Below are 18,796 nucleotides of genomic sequence, written 5' to 3'. Positions count from 1 at the left end.
TTGGATGTTTTGCTTACAGAAAGCGACTAAGGACGTTGCACCAAAAAATACCTGAACAACCTGAAAGAAGTAAAGAAGCACCAGTATGTTATCCCCCGCAACGCGTTTTGCTGGGGGTATTAAAATGGACTCCGTCCGTACGTCCGTGCATCCGTACGCATCTTTTCCGGAGCATAACTCTAAAATCGTTCAATATTTCTTCACCAAACTTGGCACATAGATAGATCTGGTGGTCTACTGGTGCCTTTTGGTAGTTTTGGATTTCTGAATAAAATATTTTTTGCGTTTCCATGGCAACAAGTTTGACTTAGACTGAAATTGGTGCTAGTACTCTTTTCCAGAGCAGAACTCTAAAACTGTGAAATGTTTCTTCACCAAACTTGGCATTTAGATAGATCTGGGGGGTGAACTGGTGCCCTTTGGTATGTTTGAATTTCTGAATAAAATATTTTTGGCGTTTCCATGGCAACAAGTTTCACTTTGACTGAAATTGGTGGTAGTGATTTTTTCCTGAGCAGAACTTAAAAACTGTTCACTGTTTCATCACCAATTTTCATACATATGTAGGTCTAGTGGTGAACTGGTGCCTTTTGCTAGTTTTGGATTTCTGAATAAAATGGGTATTTTTTTTGCGTTTCCATGGCAACAATTTTGGCTTCAACTGAATTTGGTGGTAGTGATCCTTTCTGGAGCAGAAATTTGAAACCTTTAACTCAGTACTCTCCTTCCACTTAGCTATATACACACCAAAACATTTGACATAATCATAACTCGTAGACATATTCATGAAGAGTATTTTGCCATTGCGGAGGATATTGATGACTTTGTCTTCATGTTTCATCTGAATATATGCCATTAAAAAAAAGTAGGGGATATTCCATTTTGTGAGCGTACCACTAGCCAATGCCAATGTATATGAGAAAAAGTAATATATATCCATACAGATGAAACATTTTCAAAGGAATGGAATAAATTGTCACATTTTCCCTTAATTTCTCTTCATCATCTGTTTCCTCCTTGGCTTCATCATTTGCATTTTATCAATCTTGTAACCAATATCCCCTACTTTTTTTTAATGGTATATTTAATCTGATTGAATATACTCAAATGATCAATAGGGAGTTCCTTAACCTCTTTTGAGTTGTACGTTTCATTGTCTTCTGTTTCTTTTGGATTGTAACATTTAAAGATCAAACTGAAATAAGGCAACAAGAGGTTGCTTTTTAGAAAAATAGTTTCCAGTGACTGCAAGCAATAAATAAAGAATACAATCCCTCCATTGACAGAAGTAGGTATATGTTCATGTAATATCCTTGTAGGACTGAACCTGCCTTTTGTACCTGTCACAGCTGTCAGGTCTATGCACTGATGTGCACCTAAAATGATAATACAGGAAGCCTTGTAGTACACTGTTTGATCCCAGGAAGCCTTGTAGTACACTGTTTGATCCTAGTAAGCCTTGTAGTACACTGTTTGATCCCAGGAAGCCTTGTAGTACACTGTTTGATCCCCCAAAAAAGCCTTGTACACTGTTTGATCCCAGGAAGCCTTGTAGTACATGTTTGATCCTAGTAAGCCTTGTAGTACACTGTTTGATCCTAGTAAGCCATGTTGTACACTGTTTGATCCCATGAAGCCTTGTAGTACACTGTTTGATCCTAGTAAGCCATGTTGTACACTGTTTGATCCCAGGAAGCCTTGTAGTACACTGTTTGATCCCCAAAAGCCTTGTAGTACACTGTTTGATCCCAGGAAGCCTTGCAGTACACTGTTTGATCTTAGGAACCAATGTTGTACCAAAGAGCCTTGTAGTACACTGTTTGATCCCAGGAAGCCTCGTAGTACACTGTTTGATCTTAGGAACCAATGTTGTACACTGTTTGATCTTAGGAACCAATATTGTACACTAGTTGATTACAGAAAGCAGTGTAGTACATTGTTTCATCACAGGAAGCAATTTAGCACACTGTTTGATCCCAGGAGGCCATTTAGTACATTGTTTAATCACAGGAAGCAGTATTATATAGTGTTTGACAGCAGGTAACTCTGTGTATTACAGTGTTTGACTGTAGGAAGCCAATGGTACACTGTTTGTAGTAAGCAATGTAGTACAATGTTTGACTGCAGGAAGCCATGTAATAGTGTTTGACTGATGTAGAAGCTAACACAGTGGTGAAGAAGAACAATAGAACTGTGTTATAAAAGCCGGATTAGTAAGCTGACTGATGTAGAAACCAACTAAACACAGTGGTGAAGAAGAACAATAGGACTGTGTTATAAAAGCCGGAATAGTATGCTGACTGATGTAGAAACCAACTAAACACAGTGGTGAAGAACAACAAAAGAACTGTTATAAAAGCCGGAATAGTAAGCTGACTGATGTAGAAACCTAATGTTTGTTTGGCTGTAGGAATGTTTGAGTAATGTAGGAAGCCCAGCAGTGTTTGACTGATGTAATGGTATCCAGTAACATACAACGGAAGAGATAAGGCGGGTCAGATGAGCGCCCCTATCAGTTGAGGCATATACACCTATCAGTTTGTCATCTGTCTCGGTGTAAGTGGGCACTTCATAGTGGAGGCTTGAAAGGTTGGGATGTTCAAGTGGGTATTGTTCACCAGGGCCATCTTGTGACTATGCAGCTCGTAATACCAATAGGTACAATCATTTAACACTTTTATGCATGTTCATCATACAGTTAATGTTAAACGTACCTATTATCCTTGTTACAGGTGAGTCCCACCATCAATTAAACTTGTACATTTTGTCCAACCGTGCTGTTGTATTGGAAAAGTAGCAGCGCTATATGTTATGTCATATTCAATAATTCATGAGATTTAATGTAAATGATAAATAGCAAACTGTAGCGTGTATGTCACATGTCCTTGTATTGAGGAAGATATTTGTTTTGTCCTTATATCGAGGGCTGCCTATCAGTGTGGGAGATGCCAAGCTGTGACCAACAGACTTACAGTGTATATAGTATTGGAACAAACTGCTTCAAGTATTTCCGTCATAGTAATACAAGCTCTGTTTGGCGCAAGTGGGCTGACCCTGGTTGACAGTCACCTGCTGCTCCGAAAACTCAGTAGGATTGAATACTAGGATGGGATTTCTATCAGAAACATCCAAGCCCATGCACAGTAAGTCACAAATAAATACTGTTTTCAAATGACAACACTGTCTATCAATAAGTTGATTTACTGATTCAAGGTTGTTATGTTTTTGTCCATCTTTTCATGTTTATTGAAACCAGTTGTTAGGAAGATAATATGTCATTGTTGAGTCTTCAGGTTTATGTATTGTTATACATCTAACGGAATTGATACAGCAAGTTTAAGGAAAGAATTAGCAATTTCTATACATTAGACTGATGTGAATTGTTGGCTGCATTGACAGTGCATATGTACTTTTGACCTAGTACACATGCCCTGGATATTTATTTGTTCAAGTTTCTGGTTGTTGGTTGATTGGGATAGATTTTTGATCAATGTCTGTTTGCTATTTGATTGTGGCAGAAGGTCATTCGTGTAAATACGTCATCAAGTTCAGAAAGGTAAATGCAGAAATATAACATTTTAAAAATATCAACAATTTCTTTTGATCATTTTATTTTGGGGACATTTAGTCAGTAAAATGTATATCAATCATGTCGCAGCGATTGTAATAGGATATGTATCAAGTCGCAACACCACTGATGCAGTACCATTTCAAAACACCTCTACAGCATATGCCATATTTGTAGAAGCTGTGAGTTGGCGATTTTATTGTCAGTTGACATAAGAGACATCATGGTAACACAGTCAAATAAAACATTTGATTGTGTGTCATGGATGACAGTGTGACACAATCCCCCAGCATGAGGTTGTGAGTCTCAGATCATCCCTGGTGATTAGGAGGTGCATCATGGATGATAACAGTGAGCTATTAGGGCAAGCAGGGCACCTTGCAGGAGACCAACAGTGGGCCTGGCAGATATCAAGAGCATTCGTGGAGTCTTACAGATTGATATAATCCAATTACTGGGATAATCCGCTAACTATGTCCTGTTGACAAGTGTACCTTGTACAGATTAAATTTTGAAGTTAGAAGAAATCCTTTTGAGAATCAAGACCATTAAAGTGATAGAATTGATGGGGGGTCCATTGGGTGTGCATGCTGGATATTATTGTATTGAATCGAGGGATCTCTATTTTAAATATATTTGACCTTAGGAAAACATCATTTGTTTTGGAATTTATCAAGCATTATCCTGTTTTTTCCAGAAGACTTTCACGTTTAAGATATCACTGCATCTGGTGAAATAAGTGTAATTGGAATTATGATTAGGGGAGCTAAATAGTTTCTGCAGAATGAACACTCCATTGAATATAAACCTGTGTGTGTATTTTGTGTTAGAGTTGACTTTGCTGGTTATAAGAGGTGACCAAATAGACAGACTTGGTGACTTAATTGGTTGTGGGGTGGTGGGGTAGCCCACATGGGTACAATGTGTGAAACCCATTTCTGATGTCCCCTGCCGTCATATTGCTGGAATATTGCTAAAAGCGGTGTAAAACTAAATTCACTCACTCACTGATTGATTGGATGTCATCATATCCAGTGAGCAAGTTTTGTTGATGTTATCAATCACTGGATTGTCTGGTCCAGAATTGATTATTGTAAAGACCCTGACATACACTGGACGTACACTTGGCCTCAAACAATCACCACATACACCACTTATGATATGAAGGTAAACCCAGTCCACAGTTGTGCATTTACTGATTGTTTTGTTTTGTGACCACATACTTTTATTGCTGGGACTGATTCGCTGATAATAACAACAAAAATTTCACTATTAAAGATAAGGTAGGCAGTTAAACTACAGGGCCCCGTTCCTCAAAGTATGGGAGTTACGACATTCGTAGTGCTACGATCACTTTGAGGAACGGGGCCCTGATCCAGTTTAAGGCTGTCAGTATGAAGAAGCAAACAGTCACAGAGATCAAGTACAGAAAGGGTCAAGTCCTGAAGGACACCTTACTGTGGTTATAACAATGTGATACGACTGAGAGTTATAACAATGTGATACGCATGAGAGTTTTAACAATATGAAACGACTGAGAATTATATCAACGTGATATGCCTGAGAGTTGTAATGATGTGATACGACTGAGAGTTATAACAATGTGATACGCCTGAGAGTTATAACAATGTGATAAGACTGAGAGTTATAACAATGTGATGAGAGTTATAACAATGTGATAAGACTGAGAGTTATAACAATGAGTGATACAACTGAGAGTTATAACAATGTGATGTGATATAACAATATACAGAGAGGGACTGAGTTATAACAGTATGATACGACTGAGAGTTATAACAATGTGATACGAATTGATATAACAATATATGATACGACTGAGAGTTATAACAATGATGTTATAAACAGAGTTATAACAATATGATACGACTTCTAGAGAGTTATAACAAGAGTTATAACAATATGATACGACTGAGAGAGTTGTAACAATGTGATACAGTTGAGAGTTATAACAATATGATACAACTGAGAGTTATAACAATATGATATGACTGAGAGTTGTAAAAATGTGATACGGCTGAGAATTATAACAATATGATATGGCAGAGAGTTAAACCGATAATGATATGATACGGCTGAGAGTTATAATGATATGATACGACTGAGAGTTATAACAATATGATACGACTGAGTTATAACAATATGATGTGACTGAGAGTTATAACAAGATGATACGACTGAGAGTTATAATGATATGATACGACTGAGGGTTATGACAATATATTATATGACTGAGAGTTATAATGATATGATACGACTGAGAGTTATAACAATATGATTCGACTGAGAGTTATAACAAGATGATAGGACTGAGAGTTATAACAAGATGATAGGACTGAGAGTTATAACAAGATGATAGGACTGAGAGTTATAACAAGAAGATACGACTGAGAGTTATAATGATATGATATGACTGAGAGTTATAACCATATGATACAACTGAGAGTTATAACCATATGATACAACTGAGAGTTATAACCATATGATACAACTGAGAGTTATAACCATATGATACGACTGACAGTTATAACCATATGATACAACTGAGAGTTATAACAATATGATACAACTGAGAGTTATAACAATATGATACGACAGCTCCAGGACTCATTAAAACAGCGTCGAACTGCATAGTTCACCCCTACCAATCTCCGGTAGGCGGGAGATTACAGATCTTCTCCCTGAATTGGACCATCCTCAGAGATCCGTACGTCACCGACCTGCTACTTCACGGCTATCAGCTACCCGTTATTGGCAGTCCACCTCTGACGTCGCATCCAGCTCATCGCTCATATCCTGTGGACCAGTTTCAGACCCTGCAAATCCACAATAGGTACGCTATTAGACAAACTCGTGATAGAGCTCCTAGGTCCATCACCCGTCACTCCAGGATTCTACTCCCTCATCTTCTTGGTTCCAAAGAAAAATTCCAACAAACTCCGGCTCATCTTCAATATGAAGTTGTTCAATGCCTGATTCCTGCTTCCACCGCCTCACTTCAGGATGGTGTCGATCAACCTTTTACGCACCATCCTGAAGAAGGGAGAAATCCTCATCAGCCTAGATCTTCAGGATGCTTTTCTTCACGTTCTGATACATCCAGAACACTGGAAGTACCTTCGCCGTGTTCCACGGGAATCACTACCAATGGAAAGTCCTACCATTTGGAATTACCACGGCCCTGTGGCTTTTACCTGAATTACCAAGCCCATAATGAGCTTCCTCCACTTTCAAGGGATCACCTTGAAGCTACATAGACGATTGCATCCAGGCTCAACAGGATCCCATCGTATTGCTTCACCAGCTACAGTTCACCACCACGCTGCTCAGACAGTTAGGGTGGCTGTTGAACGTAAATTGCGAAATCAGAACTAGCATCGACACTCGTCACTCAGCGATAATAACAGGTGGATAAAGATTCAGCGATGCATTCCTCCAGCACTGTCTCAGGCGAGAACATTACGACAGTGGCAGGAGCTACTGGGCCTTCTGACGTCAGCTCAAGCCTTAACGTACAGAGGCCAGCTCCAACTTCAGCCAATACAGCGATTTCTACGCCCGTACCTTCAGGCCGACAACCCCAAGGAACTAATTTGCCTTCAAGAACCGCTTCGTCCAGTCCTTCAATTGTGGCTCGATGAACGGAATGTTTGCGCTGGAGTCTCTATGATGCCCTTTGCACCGACTCATCACCTATTCGTCGATGCATCACTCATGGGTTGGGGAGCTCACTTCCTCGACCACCAAGTGGCTGGGCTGTGGTCATCCGACGAACGGGTACTTCATATAAACGAGCTGGAATTCAAGGCAGTAATTCAAGCCATCTCACATTGGGCAACAGAGCTTCAATCAACCAGTCTGTTGATCCAATCAGACAATTCGACAGTGGTTTGGTATATAATTCATCTAGGCTCGACAGGCTCGGCGAATCTGCTACAATGGGCGATCAGGTTCTTCCATCTCATCGACTCACTCAACATCGTAGCCAGAGCCAGAGATATTCCCGGGTTAAAAAATGTGATCGCCGTTGCCTTGTCCTGACAGAGTGGAATTTACTGCCCCAGATCTTTCAGTCGATGATCTACCCGTTATCACGGCCTCAAATAGATCTATTCGCCACAAGGTTCGTCAACCTAAGAAGCCTGGCAGAGCCAAACCCTGTACCGCTTCCCAACCGGGACGACCTACTTCTTCACCCTCACTCGGAACTGCGCCACGGGTCACCTCAGACCCTCAATCTACACGTTTGGCGCATCTTCAGAGGTGTCTCATAGCTAAGGGCTACTCTCGCCGAGTAGCCACAGCTATCACTTCAGCGCATCGTACTTCGACCCGTTCCTTGTACGACAACAAGTGGAAGAAGTTTGAAGACTATTGCAAGGTTAGGGGAATTGCATCTCCCACTTCCACCTCGGCTCAGGTCGTTGCTGAGTTTCTCCAGCATCTCCGCACTACTAAGAAACTCAAGGGTACTACGTTAGCTACCTACTTAGCCACCATCAACTCGGTTTGAGCTACCACCACGGGCTCGAAGTTTCCACTGTTCCCGAGTTGCAGAGTCTACTACGCTCCTATAGACTCTCTGACCAGTCCAGGCAGTTCAGACCTCCGGCGCAGGGTCTGTCCATCGTCCTTCGTCATATGATTTCTACAGATTATGAACCTTTAGAAGACAAGGACTTCGAACAAGTGACATTCAAGACATTCTTCCTGGTAGCTTTGGCTACCGCTGCTCGTATATCTGAACTGCATGCGCTTGATGTCAATCGGGTGCAGTTCGAGCGGAAGAAGCATGGCAAGGCTTTCCTGGGTCTCCGCTGGGACTTCATTGCGAAAAAACAACTGCCAGGGCAACTGGACCGGATGTTTACCATTCCCCCGTTGTCCACCATTCTTGGGCCTGATGATAATGAAGATTTGACACTCTGCCCTGTTAGGGCTCTACACATTTACCTTGCTGCCTCCAAGGATCGTCGACAGCTACAGAAGCGTCTCTTCATACCCTTGTCAACCGCTTCAAGAACTGAGGTTTCCCGGACCACATTGGCCTTCTGGATGCGTGCCACAATCCTGCGAGCCTACACCTTTGCAGGGTTGCCTCCTCCAGCCACTTCCAATCATCATGAGACTCACTAGCCTAGCCTCGACGATGGCCCTCCATAGCATCTGCTCCTTGACTGCTATCATGGAAGGTTGCTTCTGGCATTCTGATAGTCTTCTCTTCACATTACCTGTGAGACCTGTCTGTCAGAGATGTCCAGGGACTACACCAGTTCGGACCTCTTGTACTGGCTCAGCAGCTTACATCGGCCCAACAACGCAGATGAGGGACAGTTCCGCATTCGTGTTACTGCACTTGTATATACTGAATAAAAGTTGAACTGGATCTCAACCTTTTGTTCTCTGGGTTTAGGCACAACTCAGCCTCCATACCGATGCAGAGGTGTTCGACATTCAGCGTGGCCCTACTGACCTCTACTCCACGATGCAGCATTCACGCTTACTGACCTCGGAGCAATTACGTCAGTGAAGTGTGACACTCCCGAATTCCAGTGGATTTCGTTGCATTCTGCCTCCAAAGTTGTCAGGCACATCTTTTGACTAAGCTTAGGCAAAGGAGTGAGGGTCAATTTGATGCTGCCCGGAACTGAACGTTAAACCTTGGAGATGCCGAGTTGTGTTTCTCTTTCACCCGCCTTGGTCGGTGTCTGGGGGGGCCTTCTTGAAGCCGGGGCTGGCCTGATTCTAGTAGTTAATTACAGAGATACCTTGTAAATCGTGGCGAGGCGAGGCCTACTTGCCAGGTTACGTCCCTTGTCTTGTACAAGGTTGCGGCTGAACACCACATCGCTCGGGAGCACCCATTTCCCTGGGAGTCGTTGTGCTTGGTAAGCCAAGGGGTTCCGGAGAACCCACTACAAGCATAGGAGTTGCGTGCATGCGTAACAGGCCTCCCTTGTACATCGCTATCTACGGTTGTCATCAGTCCACACAGCTCCAAGACCAGCTGTTCGCACTGTCCAGACAGAAGGGTAATCTGCGGCCTGCCGTCCAACCGTGGGATAAGTGCAAGTCGTGAGATAGGATAAGTTTACAAATTTGGAAATTTCAATATAAATTGTATATTTATATACTTATCCTATCTCACGTGATGGATGCCCGCCCGGCCTCCCCACTACTCAGATTACATCGTTGGCTCCAAGATGAGAATGATCATTCAAGGTAGTCACGTGAGCAATTAGTGGAACATGCTGCAAGCTTTATTAGGAACTAGGAAGCTAATTAAGGAGAGCAGCATGCAGTGCACGGGCGAATGGACAAGGAGGCCTATGGAAAAAGTTTACAGTCGTTCCACTAAAAAGTCGAAGCAAGAGAGAGAGGTGCAAGTCGTGAGATAGGATATAAATATACAATTTATATTAACATTTCCAAATTTGAGGCCAATAGTCACACATAACCAGTTGTGAGCAAATCAGATTCTTAAAGGACATCCTTGCATGAATATGATATGATATTAATATAGATATGGCAACTTTATAGTTAGTTTATTTGTTGTGAAGGGATCAATCTGAGAGGAAGAATATTTCATGTGGTGACAAGTAGTTGCTCTCAAGTAGCGATAACCATGACGATGTTATGTGATCATAAGGCTTGTTCCGGCCCACTAGTCACATGACAAATTTCACCAACTCGACAATACAGGCTCATGAAGTATGTTGTTGTGAACAAGTACGATCTAAGATCTCACTGATTGATTGGATTTATCTCAACAATGACAGGCTTCAGGTTACATACGCACAACTTGTGTTCTTCAGCTATATTTGTCCCAATGCTTAACAAGATTTATGTACTTATTAATTAGATAATGGCACTGTCAATGTGTAACAGTTGACCTTTGACGCATGGAGAGGCAGGAAGTGAAGTCTCTTGAATGCTTTCTCCATATGCCTATGATATAGCATCATGAGGTAGTGATAGTGTAGGCCATTGTAGGACTGCCTAGGTAGGTAAAACCAACACCTATATGTCACTGTCTGTGTCCCTCCACTGTATATATCACTGTCTGTCTACCTCCACTATATGTGTTACTGTCTATATACCACTACTTTTATATATCATTGCCTATATATCACTATCTATATATCACCACTTGTACATATCATTGCCTATATATCACTGTCTTTCATCGCCATTATATGTCACTGTCTGTGTACCATCACTTTTATATATCATTGCCTTATATCACTGTCTGTCTACCTCCACTATATATGCCACTGTCTGTGTACCATTGCATACATATCACTGTCTATGTACCATCACTTTTATATATCATTGCCTATATATCACTATATATCACCACTTGTACATATCATTGCCTATATATCACTGTCTATATATCACCACTTGTACATATAATTGCCTATATATCACTGTCTGTCTACCTCCACTATATATGCCACTGTCTGTGTACCATTGCATATATATCACTGTCTATATACCATCACTTTTATATATCATTGCCTTATATCACTGTCTGTCTACCTCCACTATATATGGCACTGTCTGTGTACCATTGGCTTATCTCATTGTCTATATATCACCACTCATTGTCATATATCACTGTGTATATACCACTGTGTTTATACCACTGTGTTATATCACTACATTTTAACACCTTATATTATATGTCTATGTTATATAGTCTACATAACACTATCTACATATCACTGCCTCATATCACCCTATATTATATGTCTATGTTATATAGTCTATATAACACTACCTACATATCACTGCCTCATGTCACTCTGTCTGTCTGTGTGTGTGTGTGTGTGTGTGTGTGTGTCTGTGTCTGTGTCTGTGTATAACTGTCTTTAAATCATTGCCCTATAACACTGTCTTCTATCACTAAATGACTACATTATAACACCTTATATTATATCTGTCTATGTTACATCTGTCTTTATTATACAACCTATATATCACTACCTACACATCACGGTCTTCCATGCATAAGAAGTTGATGATAGTTCTTGGTAAATATTATATGTTTTAATATCAATGCCCATGCCTTTGTTCAGTGTAGGTCTGTGTTAACCTACATATGCAGGTGAGCTTCAGTACTGTGGCACTTTTTATGACCTTGAATCCTACAGTTGCTGATCTAATGAAGTTATCAGGTAAAAGAACATATTTGCTCCTGAGATTCTAGGTCACATTTGATTACATGTGTAGTCTGACATTCTGCATCTGTTACCTGTGGTTGTCAACACCAAGTGCTTGTTGATTCTCCTGTTGTGACCTTGATTGTGATGTATGTACGTATGTCAATGAAACGATGAAGTGCAATGGCATTGTGAATTGCTCCAGAGCTCCAGATAAGATTTAGCTCATGTGGGTACTGTACCCACTGTATTTTGTTGGAGTGGGTATTATGAATGTTGAGTGGGTATTTCATTTTCCGTTACCCACAATTTTCAAATAAGTGCGTATTTCAGTCATTTTACTCACCTAAGTATGGTGTCATTGAGTAAGTTTACTAAGCAGGTATGTTCTGCCTTATGTCATACCTAATCAAAACCAACTTAAATATAATGGAAAAAATCACTCATCTTATACTGACAGTACAACACTAGTCCTATACGAACAGTAGAACTTGATAGCAATCGATGTCTTTTTCATTGCGCAAGCGATTTTTATAAATATATTCCGTACGCATTTGTTTTAAACCTTTTGCATATCTAACATTTTTTAATGCGTAATTGGTACGCAACAATTATTTTTCAATGCGTAAATGGAAATTTTTTATGCGTAATTTACCCGGATACGCAGCTTATCTGGGCCTCTGTTGCTTGTTAGTCCTGGTGTTGGAGCTGTTGTAGACTGTATGATCAAGCCACAGTTGACATAGGGAGACTAATTGCTGTGTGTGGTGATTAACATACTTGTGACATGACTCAGGCAGCCCTGTATCTCAGACTGGACATGGGGTACCAGCCATTTTGAAGTAGTTTATGTAGTTTATACTGACAGAGTTTAACATAAAGGACAGACATGCGTCCAAACAGTGCCAAACACTGTTAATCCCACCTCCCACTGTTAATGTTAATAAGTTGTACATGAGTACTTTAACCAGTGTCTAACAGGTCGGATTGACGTTGGAGCTACTCTCCTGACAACTTGAACAAATACAGTGCATGTTCACAATATTTGGGTTGATACTTCCACCTATTGTTGATAAATTGATCTTACTACATTGATGAGGTCAAAGGTCACATTTCAATGCATTTATACTACATTCCCCACATGGTTACAAGGCCTATTTCTGGTGTCCCCTCCTATGATAATGGTGCTAAAAGTGGCTTAAAGCTTTACTCACTTGGAAGTATGTTGTATGATAGCTGGTTTATTATCCCCCGCTGCGCGTTTAGAGCGAAGCGGGGGATATAGTATTAGGCTCCATCCGTCCGTTCGTACGTACAAATTGGAATATCTTAAGAACCTTTCACTAGATTTTTTCCATATTTGGTACCTAGGTTCATCACACTATAAGAAAGGTCCAAGTCAGGTTTGGTGACCTTCACTTAATTTTCAAGGTCACAGAGACACTTTGAAGATTTCAGCATATTAACCTACTTGTTATGCTTGTCAGCGAGATACCTCAAGAACCATTCACTGGAGTTTCTTCATATTTGACACCAGGCTTCATCCAGGGAAGGCACAGGGCCCAGTCTATTTTGGTGACTTTCACTTAATTTTCAAGGTCACAGAGACACTTTGAAGATTTCAGCATGTTACATTGCTTGTTAAGATAGTCAGCAAGATATCGATCAAAAATATTCAGTGGATTTTCTTCATATTTGACACCAAGCTTCATCTAGGGAAGGCCCAGGGCCCAGTCAAGTTTGGTGACCTTCATATAATTTTTAGGGTCACGACGACACTATGAAGATTTCAGAATGTTAACCTGAATTGTCAGCAAGATATTTTAAGAAAGGTTCAATGGATTTTCTTTCAAGACCTCCCTTGAATGTTTTTCAATAAGCAATTTCTTTAGTACTAGTTTTGCATATTTCATACACTATGACATTCATGTCAAGGTCAAAGTCAGTCTTGAAAATATGTGTGTGTTTGAACACCTAAAGAGCCAGATATCAAGAGAGGTTGACTGGTCATGTTTTTGTTGACATTTAACTTCATCTTAAACTTTCATTACTTTATAAGTTTGATTTGATAATTTGCGGCGGGGGATTATGTCACCTTAGTGACAATGCTTGTTGTTCATATTGTTCCATAGTTCTGAGGGATTTTGAATATAGAAAAGTCAACGTACTAGTTCGGGTGAAAACATTACAGATCATGGGAATGTTATATGAATAACTGGGGCGGTGGGGTAGCCTAGTGGTTTAAAGCGTTGGCTCGTCACACCGAAGACCCGGGTTCGATTCCCCACATGGGCACAATGTGTGAAGCCCATTTCTGGTGTCCCCCGCCCTGATATTGCTGGAATATTGCTAAAAGCGGCGTAAAACTAAACTCAGTCAGTCAGTATATGAATAACTGATGGATTCATTATGTACTTCTGATGTAGAACGAACAACAGTGGAAACCTGTGAACACTAGGGCTGCAACGAATACACTGTGGCGAATATGATACGTATCATGAATATTGGGTAACGAATACAAATAGTTATTCACGAATACAGTATTGTAGTTAAGTGATTGATGTACAATATGGAACACCCATGTTGACAGTTTTGATTTGTCACAGCAATAACCAGTGATCTTATGACACTCAAATTTGGTATGTAATAGTTATAATCGACAGTACCATGTGCAGTCTTGGCAAACTAACATGACTTGCACTTCTGCAATGCTAGTACATGTTCCATTCTTGCATATCTCACTTTGGAAAGGACATAAGGGTTCAAGTAAAACATGCTCCCTTAAAAAAATCGTAAATATTCGGTTCTGGTGACCATGAATAACGAATTATATTCATGAAGGGCTACGGTTCGATTCACTGAATATGCGAGTGAATCATTACAGCCTTAGTGAACACTGTATACAAAGCTTCATTTAAAAATATTTCATATTGGTATAGATCACTGTCTGAGTGTCAGATATATAATTGAAATATACCTGCTCCACTGAAGTTATTAAATATCGAGCAGACACTCCAAATGGTCACATGAAAGGCTGATGACCTTAGTCTGTGTGTTGAATCAACACAGCGATACAAGGTGTCCTGCCATGAGATCGGGAGGTTTTGTCTTAAAGCAAGGACAGTCATTTGTTCGTGGTAAAGTGCAATCGGCTTCACCTGTACAGACGCAGGTAAAAGTCGACCCTAATTTACCCGCGGACTAAGTGGAATGGTGGTCTAGCAAGCTAGGTATAAACAGACCTCTGTGTGAGTAAACACAGGTGAACTTATTTTACATGTCCCAACAGATGACTATGTGATCAGATCTCTCGAATGAGTCAGAATTGTGGTAGTCAGCCAAACTGGCGATATTCATGAATTGTAGACCAATTAAACAAATGTCACTCTTGCTTGACAACGGTATAAGAATCCATACCGAAACGTCGCATCATATATAACAAAAGAAGTTGTTATCCATAAACAATCTTACTTTCTTATTTCCAATTAAACTAGTTATGGAACAGTTACCCTGTCCAATTTATTGGTATTTGAACAAATTTAATTTGTATTTTCTTCATAAACACATCTATGATTGGGAGCCAGCCAAATAGGTCAGGATCAGGTCAGAGGTGACATGAGGTGTTCATTCGGTTTAATCTCCCAAAGGTGATTTTTGTGAAATATTGATCAATTTAGATACAGTTCATGTAGTATTGAAGTCAGATGGTTAAAGAGTACCATATTCTGTGACAATGATGACATTGAATAAATCAAGATCAGCACAGAGCTGAAGAGTTTGCAGGAGAAGAGTCAGTCTTTCATTCAGTCCCTCTAACACTGCCATGTTTTGGGTGTGATTCAGCTTAATAGGGGACCAGAGGAGGTGGGGTAGCCTAGTGATTAAAGCGTCCGTTCGTCACGCTGAAGACCTGGGTTCGATTCCCCACATGGGTACAATGTGTGGAGCCCATTTCTGGTGTTCCCCGCCGTGATATTGCTGCAATATTGCTAAAAGCAGCATAAAACTATACTCACTCAATCATTCACTCACTCACTCACTCACTCACTGATAGGGAACCCTGGTCAGTGCATACTTTAAAAAAGGACGGTCCAGTTCCGAGCAGTATTGGCCCCAGTGTTTGTTTTTCACTCTTTGTCCACAGTTATGTCAGTCAGCCAATAATGAATTCCTGTTGTGTCCTTTCAACTGAGACTGTGGAAACTCTCTTGAACAAGACAGACAGACAGACAGAAAACAGACAGACAGATGATTAAATGGATATTGCAGATAGGTAAAGATGTCCTGTGCTGTGCTTGAGTCTATACATTGCTGGCTACCTGTATAATGTTCATTGTCTGTACACTTAACAATGCATGCAGTGGATATTGATTAATTCTCATGCAGATTGCCTCGTTACTGCTCTATATCTGGCAACAGTGGCTAAAATTATACAGTGTTACTACGATGCACTGAGTTCAAATGAATATTAGGTGTATTTGTGTCAGCCTGAGCCAGTGACAAGAGGTTGGACATTAAGATCCCAGTCAATCACACCTTTCATGTTGACACAACACAGAAAATAGGCCATCACTCGAAGTGAAACTTGCTCGGGAGATAATGTGATAATAAAGCCAGTTCCACTGAAGCAGGTGCTTGTAATTACCATGACAACCCACAGAGAGGTTAGCATGGTTCCGTCATGGATGACTGGAAGTGAGAGTTATGTTGTTTGTTTATGTATATATGAAAAGGATGCTGGTTTGTTTGGTGGAATCAAACCAATCAGAATAGATGGAACTGGATGAAAGAGATGTGAGTTTTGGCTGATTTTGAAGGTGCAGCAGCATAAACCGTAACATTTGATCTGAACTAAAATATAGATGCTATCCTTACATTAGTGAGATAGGGTGGCTTAGTGGTAAATGCGTTTGCTTATCATCCTGAAGCCTGGGTTTGATGTCCCCACTTGGGTACAGTGGGTAAAGTCAATCTTGATAGGACTGCAACAAATTCTCTATGAGGCGATTGTTATACATATAACCAATATTAGGTAATGAATACAAATACTGGGCACCAAATACAGTAACCAGTTAGGTATTATTCTTTGTTTTCAGTAAAACAGTCTCCAAATAGATTATTTGACATGTTTTGATCGTGTTGACAATGTTAATCATGGCAGTGACCACTGATGTTGCTGGAATATTGCACGTAAAACCAAACTCAGTCAGTACACTCAAATTAGACAAGTATATACTCAAATTAGATATATACGAGTGTTGACTATTATCCTGCCTTGCTTGGATGTATGCCATATTGTATATATCACTTTGATAACAAAACACACCCAAATTCATGTAAACATTGTAAAACCAGTCCTTTTAAACAAATTCATGAATATTCGGTCCTGATGATGACAAATAACTAATGCAGTTCATGATGGATATGGTCCAATTCACTGAATACTCAAGTGAACTGTAACAGCCCTACTGGATAAAATATTGCTGAAACAGTAGGTGCATAAACTCGCTCATTCCCTCACTTCATATCAATGGCAAAAATTGTCATATTGTCTTTTGGGGACGGTGAGGTAGCCTAGTGGTTAAAGTGTTAGCCTAGTGGTTAAAGTGTTCAATTCCCGCCACATTGGCACTAAGAAGCCCATTTGTGGTGTCCCCTGCTGTTATATTGCTTGAATATTGCTAAAAGCGGCGGAAACCTAAACTCACTCATAGCACTATTGTTAATATAGAATTTAGGGTTTCCTTAATTCCAAATGCTACAGTATTGAACCTCTCAACCCTGGACATTGCTTATTTGGAACAGAGTCCTCAGGAGCTCGGAGGATTAGATTATCGGCTTTCAATATACGGAGGTATGTTATGATTTAAACATATTTTTATTCATGAAGATGAATTGGGATTGGTGAACACCGCTCCCATGCAACATATAATACAACATGAAAATGGAGGATTTGACGTCATCGATACTGACCATTGCATAAATATAATATTTTTAAAATGTATAAATATATACAGATTACATGAAATACAACTATGTTATGATGAAAAGGTAATTATAGAACCAAACTGTGAAGTCTGTTTGAAACATCAAACTGAGGTAAATATATTATTAACTTTATTATTCCGACTGGTATAAAAAAAATAAATGGTAACAGTTGTTGTGAATACAATATCATGCACTCAGTGTAAACCCTTGGCTAATCTGTACAGGTGTGCATTGATTAATATGGCTGTGAATGATGAGGTTTGTAGACAGATACAGGTAGTTAATGAGGGCTTCCTGTTAACTGTCACAGCTCCTGGGGACATTGGTTGAAGAAGGTGGGGGTCAGGGAACGCCCCAGGGAATGGACTAAATCTGTTCTGCTCTGTGTAAAGAGAAATGGCGAGAGGTGTTTGCAGATGTTAATTTGTGATCAAAGTGAAGAGGTGAATGTGTTGATACACCTGTCTGACTGCCAGGACAATATAGACAGGTGCGATATCCAGGTGAGATGACGAGGTCGACAGACAGGAGGGTCACACAACTACCCATAATGCTATTAACGGGTACACAGTATTAACAGATCAAAGCACTATTGCTGATTTAGTTTAGAAATTGTTTGTTTGAGTAAGGTTTTGCACTTTAATAATATATTGTTGAAGACGTAAATGGGTTCAGGTTATTGGAAAATGAACCCAGGTACCAGACAAGGCGAATACAAAGCTACTGTTCTACTCCTGATGTTTTAGTGAATTATCAAATATTCATCTTGATCTGAAATCAGCTTTTGTTTCTGAGACCTTACAAGTGTCTAAAAGTTCGATAGTTGTCTGATATGTTGTGATACTGTTCTGATAGTCTGATTAGTGCAATAACTTAATAAGGGGAAACCATTGATGGCTTGTTTCTTTTCTTTGTTCAATAATATCACAGTGGTATTCTGGTTAGTGACATACTCCTTGATTGTAGTACTATGTTCGTCCCTCACTATAACACTGTATGCTTGGCAGTATTTGATACACTTGCTCCGGCTAATATGTTTCGCAGGTCATCGATTCAT

General features: G+C 40.1%; 1 protein-coding gene across 6 annotated transcripts in view; it reads left to right on the top strand.

The window, feature by feature from the left end:
* Positions 1 to 18,796, top strand: part of LOC124273684 (ras guanyl-releasing protein 3-like) — an 87,428-nt gene that overhangs the window by 25,053 nt on the left and 43,579 nt on the right. The window contains exon 1 of one of the 6 annotated variants that reach the window (XM_046708958.1): positions 2,997 to 3,143. The exons of the other annotated variants lie outside the window; for them this stretch is intronic. The gene's annotated coding sequence lies outside the window, so the exon portion shown is untranslated. Of the gene's footprint in view, positions 1 to 2,996; positions 3,144 to 18,796 lie in introns of those variants that run through there. 6 annotated transcript variants of the gene reach the window in all.

The sequence above is a fragment of the Haliotis rubra genome, unplaced genomic scaffold (genome assembly GCF_003918875.1).
Source record: "Haliotis rubra isolate DU_JTF1 unplaced genomic scaffold, ASM391887v1 Scf183, whole genome shotgun sequence".
Taxonomy (NCBI): Eukaryota; Metazoa; Mollusca; class Gastropoda; order Lepetellida; family Haliotidae; genus Haliotis; species Haliotis rubra.
Note: the sequence above shows the minus strand (reverse complement) of the source record. Positions and strands in the feature narration are given on the sequence as shown.